Source organism: Rhea pennata, chromosome 12 (assembly GCF_028389875.1).
Source record: "Rhea pennata isolate bPtePen1 chromosome 12, bPtePen1.pri, whole genome shotgun sequence".
Taxonomy (NCBI): Eukaryota; Metazoa; Chordata; class Aves; order Rheiformes; family Rheidae; genus Rhea; species Rhea pennata.
Genome location: NC_084674.1, coordinates 22,922,056 through 22,937,626, shown reverse-complemented (window position 1 = coordinate 22,937,626; position 15,571 = coordinate 22,922,056).

Below are 15,571 nucleotides of genomic sequence, written 5' to 3'. Positions count from 1 at the left end.
AATATGATATTTCTTCTAATTTTTGCTGGTTCTTACTGTGCTTTTCTCAGATAAGCACTTGGCCGACCTGTTCCCTACCTTCCCCGCTCGGTGATACCTGTACACCATTATCAAGCCCACTCACAATCTCCTTCTACAAAAATCAGACTGCACTGCTTAAGTCTCCTATTATAAAGTTGTTTTAAAAAATCATTTTTGTGCTCCTCTCCTCCTTCTCTTCAACTATGAATTCCTTTTAAAAACCGGGGCTCCGAAGCAGCACACCCGGCTCTAGTAGCCATCCTGGCTCCCCATTAAAGTGCAGGTAAAATCAATTCCTCTTCACACCTCCTGTGGTTTTGCAGCCAAGGGCTGCACAAGCCCTCTAAGCAACAGAAAACATGGATTTTTCTACATCATTCCTCATTCACCACACCTTTTTTTACCCCTTTTGGCCAGTTCTTTACTGCACTGTGCAACCCTCGCTCAGAAGACAGAATTACCTGTTTCCTCATGGACTTTAAAAAACCGCTCCTTATGATGCCATTTGACTGGTTTACAAACATAAGCCAGCAGATCTAGCCATTGCCTGTCTGTGGTGCGTAGTAGTTGTATTATTTTATAGGCAGGGGAGTCGAGACCAAAATTAGGGCTAGGTATGAAGTTTCCAGCCAAACACAGTTTTATCGCACATACGGATTCCCTACAACCAGGCAGCTTCATAAGTATGTGTGGATCCTCTCAAGGCTTCCATCGGGCAGACTGGTGGATCTAGTCCCTGTTCCCTGTCCCCTGCACTCAAATCCCCCGATTTTTTTCCATGGGGCAGCCTCGGTGCTAGTGGGGAGTTCCAAAACGCACAAAATTTCAGCTCCCTGCTGTCAGTGCCCAGAACAACAGCAGCACATGGAGACCGGAGAGATCCAGAGACCTGGATCCTGCTCATCGGGGCAGAAGAGAAGTGCTGGGATGTTGTTCACCCTGCTGCTGTTTCCTGAGCACCTCGGAGTAGCTGCTAGAGAGAAATGTGGTTTCTGGCCAAGGACTGAAGCATGTTCACAGTTGTATCTCCTGAGGAAACTTCTCCTTCAGAAAGAAGAACAAGAGTGAGCTTTCAAATCATCAGAAAAATGGCACTGCAGCCCAAGTCTGAAGCACAGGAGTCTTTCAGATTCCCCCTTCTTAGATGTACAAAACTAAATCAGCAAGGTTTTGACTCCTGAGTGCTTAGCTGAGATACTTATGTCAAGAGAGAGATTTGTGTGCTCGCAGGTACAGCTGCCCCATACGAGGTCTAGCCTGTGTCTGCAAGATAGTTGCTAGTTTCCTTTAAGAAACATCCAGATTTTACCACAATGCAACGCCAGTCTCTGCCTGCCTTCCTGTTCCTTATCTTCACTCTTCCAGAAACTAGACTGGTTACCATGGTATAGCACAATATACATAGGCTGATGCCAACTGCAGATTGAATATTTTTACTGGAGGTTAGTCTGGGGTGGGATTTTGACAAGATGAGAAATAGATACGCTATGTTCTAGTCTAAAACTGTAATGGAAATGTGCCCCATCCTATTATATTTCTTAGTTCTTTCATGTTATACTCAATAGTAATTGCAGCTCTCTGGATGATGTAGTGTTGCAGAAGCTCACTTTGAGAAAAATTTTGGCCTTCCTGGAAGGGCTCCAAAAATGAGAGCCCTAGAACACTTGGCTTGTGAGGGAAGATTGAAGGAACCATGCTGTTTAACTTAGAGAAAGCAGGACAAAAGGGACCTGATAGTGGCTTTCAAACACACAGAATGATGCTGCAGCAAAGAAAGTAATAACCCCTTCTCCATATCCACTGTGGAAAGGACAAGAAATTATCAGATTTAACGGCAGAAGGGAAAGCTAGGTTGAGCGTTAAGACAAATCTAATGATTTAATGGTGAGAACAGTGAAGCACCAGAATAAGCCAGTGAGTTTGTGAAGCCCTGATCCATGGAGATGTTAAGAGTGGGTCACACACGTCTGTTAGGACTGGCACAGATAGAACTAATGCTCCCCCTAGGAGTGTGTATGTGTATAGAGCAACTTCTTGGGCTGCCTCCCGGCTCTCTTTTCCATGACATGCAGTTTCTAACTAGGCTACTGTAAGCTCGACTGTGCAGAGCTATACCTTCCAAAAGGCTGGAATTATGGATTCATATGGACTAGAAATAATACTGACTTTTTCTCCATGGCTGCAGAATCTCCTAAATTGACTGTTAGTTTGGAATCTTTGGAATCCAGCTGGTCCTACGACTAAGTTCATGATTTGCATTGGAGGAAGCTAAGGGGTAGCTCAGTGTTTCAGGCCCCATATGCCAGCAATTAATTACCAGAGGTGAGAGAACAGTGAAGGTCTCCTGACTCCATTCACAAGTACTTTTCTGCCTTTGCAGCAGGAGACAGTTACTGTTCTGCAATGTGCAGATGAGGAAGGTGGGATCAGTGAGAATGAGAGGTGAAGAGGATGCAGCTTTACTGCGGGAAAGAAAGGTGCAGCTAGAATTAGGAAGAGCTCACGCCTTACTTTTTAAGGCCACGTGGAAACATTATGTAGGATGGCCTGTAGATGTCCTTGAAGGGTCTCTGTAACATGAAGAATCAACCCTCCAGCAGTAGACAGCTGAGTATGAATGAGGATTAGATCACAGGCAAAGTAAAGGCTAGATAATTCCCATCTGAGACCAAAGGGGACAGAGAGAATCAGCAGAGGGAGCCCTGGCAAGTGGTCCTTGTCAGGACAGAGGGGCAGAGCAGATAGCCTGCCGCAGGGGACTGCGGTGCTCAGTGCAGACTGACAGGTATAGCAAGCAACATCCCAGATGCTGGGGGTGTAGGTACAGCCTACCGGCTAGGCTCCCGGCAAGGTGGCTAGTGCATACTTATGTTCTTCCTTCCAATCAAGCATCAGAAGAAAACATACCCTTCACCAAAGCAGAACCAAAGAGACTTTGCTGGCCACAGATTTAATATTTAAGGACCAAGACCTAAACTTAAGTTGAAAAGTAAGGACTAAGAGCAGGGACCTAGTCATTAGACTAGTTACCTGACCAAGTTATCTGGTTATGAGGCTGCAGGAGTAGGGTATTAAGAAGGCTTTCATGTCAGTATTAGCACTGTACGGTGCAAAATGCATACCGTAATAGAGGGATGTCTGTATAGAGTGCAGCACTAGCACGACTGTAAGACAGCACAGCTGCAAGTCCCTGAACAAAGCAAACTTGTGTTGCCCATGGCAGAGCCATAATTTGCAGCAGATGGTTTGGAGAGAATTGCAGGGCGCCGTATATTGTCTATAGGTGTCCCACCCTTACCCCTTTATCCCACCTTCCCTTGAAGAAAGGCATCATGACTGGAGCAGAACACATTTTGCTTTACCTCTGTTGAAAGACTACAGGGAGAGAGGAGGAGGATGGTGGGAAAAGGCAGCAGAATGGACGTGCCTGAAGCGTCACTCCTGCTCCTTTACCAGGCACAACCCCAGTCCCTGGGAGAAACCAGGAATCTTTCCATTAGCTTCAAAGAGATGCTGCGCAAACCTTCGGGGAAAAGGAGGAGTGAAATTTTCCCTGTCACCACACCGTGGCACTCTTCTCGCACGTTTCCCACAGGTAAATCCGCCTTTTTTCATGTTACCAAGAAAATCCCTAGGAGCATAAATGCCGCTGAGCGAATGGGGGTGTCACAAACCACCAGTAATGGAAACCCATGGCGCAGTCCTTCCGCTCTCGGCAGCCATCCTGTGCTCGGCTCCGCAGTGCTCCTGCTTCTACCCAGCTCCTGCCGAGGCTCGTGCCAGGGACTGTCTCCTTCCAAGGGCCGCTCCGTGTTTGCCCTGGCCCCCTGCTTGCTGCGGGCATGTGTGTTTCCATCCCCGGCTCATCACGAGCACATGGGTGTGCAAGGGCAAAACCACACAGCTGGGTTATTAGAACGACTCCTTATAAAGCTTGTTAATCATTTCTCCTATATACTAAGAGCCTCTTTCTTCCTTCATCTACCTGCCAGGACCCAGGTTCACAGCGGTCAGATGGTGAGAGCTGTTGGCACTGCCATGGGCAAGGCAGCAGCAGAAGCACCACGCTCTCTGGCCTGGACCTGCACCAGTGAGGGGAGTGGAGCTCTGCAGCTGACTTCAGTGAAAGCAGAAAGACGTTTGGCACTACGAAGGTCAAACAGTTTTCTGAATTCTTCTTACAAACTCGAATGCTGCTCCCAGCTTACACTCTCAGAGTGCTTTACCAACACTCATCGCTTTCCTCTGTGTTTTTCTGGACCAGCAGCTTGAGAGTGGATGCAGCAGATGGAGGTGCTTTCCCAGCTCACCCCACCTCACTGCAATACGGTCAGGACAACTGCTCAGGGAATGAGGTCTCCATGGCTCCTGGAGCCCTGCAGAAGGTTCCCAAGTACTGATATAACAACCATTTCCTACCTGGCCACTGGAAACTGGACTGTCATTCAGGCTCCGCAGCGTCAGTGCACACTGACTTTTTAATTATTGCAGGTTGGGGACTGGTCAACCTGGAACAGAAACAACTGCAGAAGCACTGGAGGTCTCTCTGAATGGCAACACAGCCCTCGGGTGTATCAGCCACTTCAGCACCGCCAGCAAACTGGCTGAGCGTGCACTCTGTCCCTACATCCACGTCATGGATGAAGATGTTGAACAAGACTGGACTCGCTATTGACCCCTGGGGCACTCTGCTAGCTCCAGGCCTCCAGCTAGACTTCGATCACAACCCTCCGAGCTCTGCCTGTCAGCCAGTTCTCAGTCCACCTCACTGTCCACTCATCTAGCCTGCACTTCCTCCGCTTGCCTAGGAGGATGCTATGGGAGACAGTGTCAAAAGCCTTACGGAAGTCCAGGGAGACAACATCCCCTGCTCTCCCCTCCTCTGCCCAGCCTGTCATTGCAGCATGGAAGGTTATCAGGTTGGTTAAGCATCATTTCCCCTTGGGCAATCCATGCAGACTGCTCCTGATCACCTTCTTATCCTTCATAAGCTTGGAGATGGTGTCCAGGATGAGCTGTTCCATCCCCGTTCCAGGGATCGAGCTGGGGCTGACTGGCCTGTAGTTGCCTGGGTCCTCCTCCTGGCCCTTTCTGAAGACTGGGGTGACATTAGCTTTCTTCCAGTCTCCAGGAAACTTGGACACAAGCAGGGAGGGAGCCCTAGTGGCTACCACTAGGATCCCCCAGTCCAGGTGATCCACAGCAGAGCATTAATGATAGTTGTCATGGTCTCTTCAGGTGCAGGAAGCCTCATCACCCTCATCTTTGCAACCTCAAGCGTTTGAGCCTGCAGAGGAATGCAAAGCCCTCAAAATGCACCACTGGTGGGAACTACCACAGAATCACACAGAAAGGTGGAGGTTGGAAGAGACCTCTGGAGACCACCTAGTCCACCCTGCCCCTCCCCTCCCCCAAACAGAGTCACCTCGAGCACGTTAGACAGGATCGCATCCAGGCAGGTTTGGAATATCTCCAGAAAAGGAGACCCCACCACCTCTCTGGGCAGCCTGGTCCAGTGCCCTGTCACTCTCACAGTAAGGAAGTTCTTCCTCATTCTAAGGTGGAACTTCCTGTGGCTCACTTGGTGCCGCCTGCACCCAGATGGCCTCTCTCCCCAGAGGCAAGCCGCAGGGGGGTTGGCCTGTGGAGCTGGAGCCTGTACATCCACAGTGGTTATTGGGGATGAAGCTTCTAGAAGGATCTATGAAGACGACTTTCTTATGTCAGATGCCTCCCTGGCGTGGCTGCTAAAGAAGCCGGGGAGATGGGGGGCTAAGCTCAGCCCCAGGCAGTCCTTGCAGATGGGTTGGCCTGTAGGTAAAGTCCCAGCTGCAGCGATGGAGACCACGGCTACTTGAAGTAGCAAAAGCATCAGCTAACGACCTGTGATCGGGACGGTAGAGATCTCTTGGCAAACTGTGGTGAGTGCGGGTAGTTGTGTCGCTATCTGTCCATCTATGCAGCTCTGCATGGCACGGGGCAGATGTGTGGCTGCTCTTACACCAAGTCTCGGTCCGCGACTGCTCTTCTGCCCTTCCACTGCTGTGGTGGCGGTTGGGAATTAGAAGGAGCTTTTAGTGCTTGTGTGTGCAAATGCCAAGACGTCTGGGCCGGGGGACTGAGTGCCCGGTGTGCGCGCCGTGCGGCACCGTAGCTTTTCCCCTCTGATGTGCAGAGAAGAGGATGTGAGGGACCTCAGGAGTTGCAGTCTGCCCTGGGGGCTAATGGGCTTTCCCAGCTTGCCTGGAGGAATGCCCCCTCCCAGCTCCTCTCTCTCACACTTGATGGGGTTTGATGGCCAGGGCGGGTGCCAGGAGGGGGCCGGGCCTGCAGCTGGGAACAGCAGCAGCCACATCGATGGGGCTGAGACGGGAGAAGCCTCCTAAAGCTAGGACCACCCAGTTCCAGGCTCGGTGGCTAGCGATGGAAGACTCCCCTGCAGCTTTTGCCACGTGGCTGGGGGAGGGAGGTGCCTCCTCCCCAGGCCAAGGGGAGGGGAAACCCGTGGATGCCCGCCCGGGCCGTGCCACCTCCATGACGGTGACCTCAGGACCCCGTGATGGCACGTGCTGAGGTGACAGTGGCACAGGCCGCATCACAAGCCGGTGTCCGCGGCCAGGGCCCGCACTTCCCTGCCGGGTCCCGGCTCTGCTGGCCGCTGGTCCCGGCGCTCCCCGCGGCTGCCGCTCGGAGCCGCTCCGCAACGAGCAGCGGGGCCGGGAGGCCGCGCGGGCGCCTTGCAGAGCCCCGTGGGGCGAGCGGGCGGGAAGAGCGCCCCTTCGGCCATGCTGCCGAGGCGAGCCGAGGGCCAGGGGGCGAGCGGCATGGAGGGCTCCTGGACGGAGCTCATCAGCCCGGAGCAGAGGGTCTTGTTCCCGACGCTGCTGCAGCTCTCCACCGAGGGTAGGGCCTTTGGAGCTGCTTCCCGGGGGCCGCAGAGACGCGCAGCTGCCGCAGGAGCTGCGGCCCCCGCACTGCGGCGATGGGGCTGCACAGGCCGGGGGGCTGCCGCCAGAGCCCGGCCCGAGGGTCCTGTGCGGCCCGGGGCGCCGAGGGGCAGCCGGGACTCGCGGGTCCTGGTGCCGGGGCTGCCCTGAGCCTTAGCACGTGGCATCCCTTGCCGGGGCTCAGGTGGCCGCAGCCCTTGCCCCAAACCCTTCCCCTCGCCCTCTTTCCGCCCCACACCTGCCCTGCGCCCCCAGGAAGGCCGGCAGCCCGAAGCGGGGGCACGCGCGGCTCGGCAGCTGCCGCGGGGGCGTCTCGGAGGCTCCGCGTACGCCGGCGTCTGCCAGGCCCCGGGCGAGCGGCTTGCTGAGAGGCCGTGAGCCGGCCGGCGCGGGGCCTGACGCCTCCGTCCCTTGCTCTCCAGAGACTGTGGCCATTTGGGACGCCGTGTCCAAGTACATCCTGGAGCAGATGATGCTGGACAAGGTGGGCTGCTGTCCTGTTCCCCCTCCCCTCGGCGCGGGGGCCGGTTCCCCGGAGGGTCCTGCCACCCAGCGAGCAATCCTTCCCGCCGCGCTGCGGCAGCACGCTGCCGCCAGCCAGCACGCTGCAGAGCAGCTCCTCGGCCAGCTGGCACCGAAACCACCTGCGCGTCTCGCGGGAGAAAGCGCTCGGCACCTCGTGGGGCTTCTCCGTTGCCCGTGACGAGAACGCAGAGACCAAGCAGAGAGACAGAGGCAGTTTCCAGCGCCTGGGCTCTTAGAGAGCCCCGGCATCTTCTTGTTTCCTCGAGCTCAGGGGTGTTAGGGAAGCGCTGGAGCAGGGCCAGCACCAAATCCGGAGTCGGCGGCTCTTCTCCAGAGCCTTCCCGAGGGCTCCCTCTTGCCCCGCTGCCCGCAGCAGCAGGCAGGGCACAGAGCAGCAGCCCCCGCTCCAGCAGCGCTCGCCTTCCCCGGCTGCAGACCGCTCACCGCTCGGCCTGGCTGTCTTTTTCCTCTGCAGGGTGTGCTGGTGGAGGGGCTCGGCACCTTCTGCACGGTGCGAGAGCAGCTGCGCCTGGGTGCAGGAGAGGTGCTGATGGTTCGAAGGCCCCTCTTCAAGCTGGACATGTACCGCGTCTGGCCGCGGTGGCTGAAACGCCCCAGAGTGACTCTCCCCGGTGAGACGGCGGTGGCCCCCCTGCCCTTGCCCCTGCCACGCGTGGGGGGCGGCGGGTGCTCCCTGCTCTTTGCAAGGGGCTGCCAGGAGCGCGGAATTCCCTCCGGAGGCCGGGCAACAGGCAGCCTCAGCTCCCGCAGGCCACCCACCGCCCGCAGGGCTGCTGCTCACAGGGACCTTCTCTGCGCGAGCTTCTTGCAAGCGCTGCACCGCCTGGGGCTCTCGCTCCCTCCGCTGCCCTAACAACGGGCTCCACGACACTCGCGGTCCTTGACGGCCCAGCACCGTGAACTGGGCCGGCTCCAGCGCTGACATTGTCCGTCTCCCTCGCAGACTACATCGAGATCGAGCCGCTGAACTACGGGCAGCTCTCCCGGGCCACCTCCTTGCCGCGGCCTGTGCTGGAGGACTGCGTGGATGAGACCATCCAGCTGTTCTCCTCGCGCCTGAAGTACAAAGAGAACGTCAGCTTTGTCTTCAGGGACATCGGGGTTCTGGGCCGCCAGGGAGACAGAGTGCGCCTCAGGTTTTACGCCAGCTGCATCCAGCGGCTGGAGAGCACCGCGAGCCTCTTTGCAGCCCTGCGCAGTGTAAGTTGCGCACGTTGCCAGACCCGCTGGCCCGCCGGGGGGGGACCCTGCCCAGGCATGAGCCACCCGACGGCTCTTGGCCCGCCCGGCCGATGCAGCACCTTCCGCAGTGCCTGAGCCACCAAATCCTCCGCTCGCGGAGGCGGCGTCCCCCGACTGCCTCCAGCCTCCTCCCTACAAGAAGCCTCGCAAGCCTCTTAGCCACTCTCCAACCTTTGCTGTGCAGCGTTTGCTCTTTGCTCCTTCCACAGCGCAACGAGGGGCTGACGTGCACAGTGGAGGGGCTGGGAGGAGGGCTTGGAGCGGCCGGCTCCCCTTGTTGCGGCGGGAAGCGCAGCTGCCGTTGGCGGCAGGCAGAAAGCTGCCTTGGACACCTCCCAACGTGTCTGTCCACGTTGCAGAGACCATGGGCGATGGATCCGCTTCCGGTTGTCCCCCGTCCCCAGATGGGGTACCCACGGATCCAGCCTCGACCCGTCTACATCTTCCCAAGGTGAGGATGTGCCGAGAGGCCTCCTTCCCGGCTCCTGCTGGGGAGCGAGCCCTGCTGGGCCTCCAGGCTCACCGCCGAGCCGGGAAGAGCTCAGAGCAACTCGGGCCAGCGTCCCTGCTTCGGAGGCGGACGGCCAGACCGCGCAAAGAAGCGCGCAGGGACGCAAAGCAGATGCCACGCGAGGAGGTCTCAAGTGGCAGCGAGGAGCACCGGTGTCGGTAAGCTGCCCAGGGGAGGTGGTGCCCTCTCCTCACAGCTGCTCTCTCTTTGCTTGCCAGATTTCAGGTCAGGCTCGAAGGCAGCCCTGAAGCCAAGGCTGCCCCCGCCGGCTCCCCCGGCGGGAAGGCGGCGGCGGAAGAGCCGAGGAGCGCCGGGCCCAGCAAGGGTGAGGCAAAAGCTGCCTCCCGAGCCCCTCGGGTCCCTCTGCCGCGCCGGCTGAAGGCAGCCCGGCTCCGAGGTGCTGCCCGGCAGCCGCGCGGAAGAGCTTCCTCCTCTCTGCTTACAGGGCAGCGTCCCGGCGAGCTCCAGCAGCGCCGCGAGGAGCTCTGCCTCCCCATGCTGCCCAGCTGGGGGGCGCGCACGAGGCGGCGAGGCCCCGAGCAGCAGCCGGCGGCCAGGTGGGAGCCTGGGCGGGGGGCGCGGGGGGCACACGGCGCGGACACGGGCCGCAGAGACGGCCCCTCGGCACGTGCGGCCCCGGGGCCCGGCAGAGGCTCCCGACACGGGGGCCAGGCACAGCGGCTCTCTCGCCGGACGGCAAGCGGGCACCGCTCTGCCGGGGAGCCGCCCCGTGCCGGGGCTCTCCTCCAGCGTCGGCATCTTCCGCGGAGCTGAACGCAGATCCTCCCTGCAGACATTCTCGGCCGCAGCAAGCCCCTCTCCGTCCCCCCGACTCTTAGCTTTTAGCTTGCGGCAGCGAACGTCTGCCGCCCTCACGCTAACGCATCCCGCCCTGTCTTCTCAGGACCTTTCTCAACGTCTTGGGCCACGTCCCGGGCACCTGGCCGGAGCAGGAGGCGCACGCGGAGCTCCTCCCGCATCCTCCCGCCGCACCGCGGCCTGGCCCGGCCAGCGCCGCTCCCGGGGCTGCAGCGCAGGTGCGCGGGGGCCCCCGGCTGACGCTCGCACCTCGCCCGCCAGCAGCAAAGCTGCTCCCCCGAGCCGGCGCTCCGCTGGGCGCTGCTCAGCCGGGCCACGGGAGACGGGCTTTGCGGCGGGGGGGTGAAGGGCAAAAGCCAGCAACGCCCCCTCCCAGTGTGCCCCCTGCCCACGCGCGGACAAGACTGACCCTCCGGCCTTCCTCTGCCCCCAGCAAACCGCCCGCCCTGCCACCCAGCGCGCCCCGAGAGCCGCCCGCCTCTCCCTCTTCCAAGAGAGGCAGAGGCAGGCGCGAGAAGGCCTGGAGGAGCTGCGGGCCAGGATGGACAAAAGCGCCCGGCATCAGGAAAAGGTACGGGACGCCCCGGGGAGCCCTCGGGAAAAGGGACGGTTCCCACCTGCGGGCCGGCAGAGCCTTGCAGGCAGCCCTCGTGCCAGCTCCGGGCCGGGCCTGCGCCGGCGAGACAGGCACTAGGGGCCTCCCCCGCGAGCGGGCCGGGGCTCCCTCTCCCCAGCCGCCCCGTCCGTCCTGAAACCGGTTGCTCTTCTTGCCCTCGCAAACCAGATCCGAGTCCTGACGAGGCAGCTCCACCTCGACCAGCGCTCCTTCCCGCGCACAGGCGCGACACCCAAAACGTGAGTGTGCCCGGGGCTGCGAGGCCCTGGCCGGGGCCCGCGACGGTCGCCCACGAGCCCCGGGACGTGCCGGCACCCCAAAGCCCTCCGCCCCGGGGCCCGGCGTGCCGCAGCCCCTGCTTGCTCCCGCTCTGGGGCTGCTGGGGCTGGTGAGGGGAGGAGAAAGCCAAAGGCTCCCAGCGCAGCAAGGAGGCACTTTGCTACTGCCCTTGCAGGCAACTGTCGCCGCGAGCGAAGCAGACCGTGCAGCTCGCGGCATCCTCCAGAGCGCTTCGGGAGAGCTGGAAGGGCAAGGTGGAGGAAAACTGCCAGGGGCTGGAGCAGCAGGAGCAGCAGCACCGGTAATGGGCTCCCCGCCCCGGTGGCAGGCTCCCCCCTCCTGCAAAGCCCTTCGGGCCACGGCCTGCTGCAAAGAGGGTCCGTGGCTGCCCCTCGCCCCAGGCCACAGCCGCGGCTTTGGAGCTTGCCCTGGGCCCGCACGGCCCTGCCACGGAGAGCGGTGCGGGGGGGGGAGGGGGGGTGGATGCACCCCCGGGCTTCCCAAAGGTGCCGAAATGTCACGGGTGCCTCAAGCCCTTTCTCCTGACCCCTCAGCGCTTTGGTGATGGCCAGCCTGCAGAGCCGGGAGCAGCGGGAGCCCAGGCCGGCCAGGAGCCACGGGAGCAGGGGCGGCTTGTTCCCGGGAAAATAAACTGCGTGTGCGCACCACTGCGAGCCTTTCCTTGGGGGCGCGGGCGAGTGCAAGGGGCGGGAGGGCAGCCGCGGCCCCCGGGGCCGGAACGGGGCAGGTGGGAGCGAGGCGAGCCGGCAGCCCCCGTGCTGGGGGGCTCTCGCGCCGGGCCGAGCCCTCGCGGGGCCTCGCGGGCGCTGCCCTGCCGCGCAAGAGGCGAGGGGAAGGCTTTGGGGCAGGGCTGGTGACTCGGCTGCCCGCACGCCGCCAGAGCTCTGCCCTGGGCTCCGAGTCTTCTGCTGCCCACGTCCCCATCCAAAGCGCCGGGGTCTCTGCTCCGCACTGGTCCCGGCCCCGGCCCCGGCCAGCAGTGGCCGCTCCCTGCCGGGGGCTGGAGCCAGCTCCCCCGGCGCAAAGGCGACCCAGAACCAGAGCCCCGAGAGACGCCGGCGACGGCCCCTCTGGCGCCCAGAGCCAGCACGAGAGGGAAGCAGCTCCCACCGCCGCTGCCTCTTTGCGGGCGTCTCTCTCTGCCCCGCTCTCCTCCGGCCCTGCGCTTCCCCGGCCCGATGCCTCGCTCCGCGAGCGCTCCTCCTGGGCAGGGCCGCCGGGGCTTTTCCTTCTCAGACTCCTTGCAAAAGGCAAAGCCAAACTCTCCAAGTGGCGTCTGCTGGCCTCACGCGCAGGTTCCCACTTACTGATCTAACAACCGTTCCCCACCTGGCCACTGGGAACTGCATCGCCAGCAAACTGGCTGAGGGTGCACTCTGCCCCTTCATCCACGTCATGGATGAAGATGTTGAACAAGACTGGACTCACTATTGACCCCTGGGGCACTCTGCTAGCTCCAGGCCTCCAGCTAGACTTCGATCACAACCCTCCGAGCTCTGCCCGTCAGCCAGTTCTCAGTCCACCTCACTGTCCACTCATCTAGCCTGCACTTCCTCCGCTTGCCTAGGAGGATGCTATGGGAGACAGTGTCAAAAGCCTTACAGAAGTCCAGGGAGACAACATCCCCTGCTCTCCCCTCCTCTGCCCAGCCTGTCATTGCAGCATGGAGGTTATCAGGTTGGTTAAGCATCATTTCCCCTTGGGCAATCCATGCAGACTGCTCCTGATCACCTTCTTATCCTTCATAAGCTTGGAGATGGTGTCCAGGATGAGCTGTTCCATCCCCGTTCCAGGGATCGAGCTGGGGCTGACTGGCCTGTAGTTGCCTGGGTCCTCCTCCTGGCCCTTTCTGAAGACTGGGGTGACATTAGCTTTCTTCCAGTCTCCAGGAAACTTGGACACAAGCAGGGAGGGAGCCCTAGTGGCTACCACTAGGATCCCCCAGTCCAGGTGATCCATAGCAGAGCATTAATGATAGTTGACATAGACTCTTCAGGTGCAGGAAGCCTCATCACCCTCATCTTTGCAACCTCAAGCGTTTGAGCCTGCAGAGGAATGCAAAGCCCTCAAAATGCACCACTGGTGGGAACTACCACAGAATCACACAGAAAGGTGGAGGTTGGAAGAGACCTCTGGAGACCACCTAGTCCACCCTACCCCTCCCCCCCCCAAACAGAGTCACCTCGAGCACGTTAGACAGGATCGCATCCAGGCAGGTTTGGAATATCTCCAGAAAAGGAGACCCCACCACCTCTCTGGGCAGCCTGGTCCAGTGCCCTGTCACTCTCACAGTAAGGAAGTTCTTCCTCATTCTAAGGTGGAACTTCCTGTGGCTCACTTGGTGCCGCCTGCACCCAGATGGCCTCTCTCCCCAGAGGCAAGCCGCAGGGGGGTTGGCCTGTGGAGCTGGAGCCCGTACATCCACTGTGGTTATTGGGGATGAAGTTTCTAGAAGGATCTATGAAGACGACTTTCTTATGTCAGATGCCTCCCTGGCGTGGCTGCTAAAGAAGCCGGGGAGATGGGGGGCTAAGCTCAGCCCCACGCAGTCCTTGCCGATGGGTTGGCCTGTGGGTAAAGTCCCAGCTGCAGCGATGGAGACCACGGCTACTTGAAGTAGCAAAAGCATCAGCTAACGACCTGTGATCGGGACGGTAGAGATCTCTTGGCAAACTGTGGTGAGTGCGGGTAGTTGTGTTGCTATCTGTCCATCCGTGCAGCTCTCCATCTGTGTGTGTGTGTGTGTGTGTGTGTGCGTGTGTGTGTGTGCGTGTGTGTGTGTGTGTGTGTCCCTTTCCCTCCCCCTCAGGGCACAGGGTCAAGCATCAGCCGGACGCTGCACGTAACCTGCATCTCCCCTGCGCCGTGCTTGGCGTGTGGCAGGTCGGAGCCACGGCTGGCACCGTGGTTGCAGTGAGGGCTCCGCCGTGGAGGTCTTTGGGCCCTGCTGGGCGAGGCCCTGCCATGCGAGGCACGGGGGAGATGTGTGGCTGCTCTTACACCAAGTCTCGCTCCACAACTGCTCTTCTGCCCTTCCACTGCTGTGGAACGAGGGGTGTCAAGGGGCTCGTGCCCTCCGCACTCGGCCCCAGCGCTTGCTTTGTCCCAGAGGCGCCTTTCAAGAAGGACCTCGGCCCCGTTAGTAGCCAAAAGACAAGCTGCCATGCCTTTGGGGTAAGCCCTCCCCTGGCTGGCACCTCTTCCCTCAGCTCCAAGCACCATCGTTCCCAGCTACGGAAGACCGCTGCATGGGGAAGCCCTCGTCCTAATGCTGCCCAGAAACACCCCATTTCACACGCAGTGAAAAGCACATCCTCCACGTTCTTCACGGCAAACCTGGAGAACATGGATCCCTTCCCTCCCAAGTCAGCTCTTTATCACCGGGACGTTGCTGGCCGCACGACAATCCTTGTGGTGCCAGTGTTGAGAAGGAACAGTGCTGCGCGCTGTTTAAACACCGCGGAGGATTAACAGGTTCAAAATGCTGAGGAGCAGTGGCTTCTTCACCGCATCCGGTCACTTTGCAAGCAGAAGGGGACTGCTGTCCGGGCTCTCCCCTGGGCACAGCGCGTCTGCACGTCCATGTGCATGTGCCTGCACGCGTTGCCTGTGCGCGTGGCTGCCCTGGGCATTCCCTTCCTGGGACAGGAGCCTTTCCTTGCAGCAGAGCTGCCTTCCGTTCCAGCCACCACCACCTGGCATCTGCTCGTGCACCAAGCTCTGTGTTTACGTGCTCCTTGCACGGATATTTGGGAAAGGCCACACAAGACGCCCAGGGGCGCTCACAAAGGAGAAGGTCTCCCCCTCGGGCCGCCTCTGCTGCTGCCAGGTGCAGGGGCACCACAGGCAGTTTCTGGCGTGGACTTTCTCTGCCTTCCCCATCAGGGCCAAGGCCGTGGCAGGGCCCAACATCCCTTCATCCCACTGCTACTCCGAGGATGCCTGCATTGCTCTGCATGGCTCCCTGGGAAACAAACGCTGTGGAATGCCCTCCTCTTCCTCCAGGAAGCAAGCCCATGCCTTTCCCCAGATTTTTCTAGGCAAAATTCCTTGTCTGATGTCCAGGCGATAGGGACGGATTTGGAAACTTGATCACACTAGTTCGGCCTCAAGGCTCTTCCTCTCTGATTTCCAGGCATGTCCTCCTGGCCTGGCGAGCAGACATGACATCCAGGTGTGTTCACTGAGAAGGTCCATCTCCTCTCCTTTCCTGTCAGCAGATAATTGTGCAGCAAGGTTTACTTGCTTTAAGAAATGCATATCTACAATACAAAGCAGCTGCACAGCCAGTGCAAACAAGGGGAGGGGACTTCTGCACGGATCGCTCGGGTCTTGTACCGTGATATCACCCGGGATGTGTACACAAAAGTACAATATGTCCTTTTGCTGTGGAAAATCAGGAACGGTTGTTTGGGCAGTGTCTAGACATTGCCTGAGCAGGTGTGTCTTCAGTGCTGTCCACATATGGCCTGGCACAGAGCCCATCTTTGCTCTGACAGACACACACAAGATTTTTCTCCAGAGCAGGAACCACTAGGTTCCACGTCTTGAGCAGGGACACATGCATTC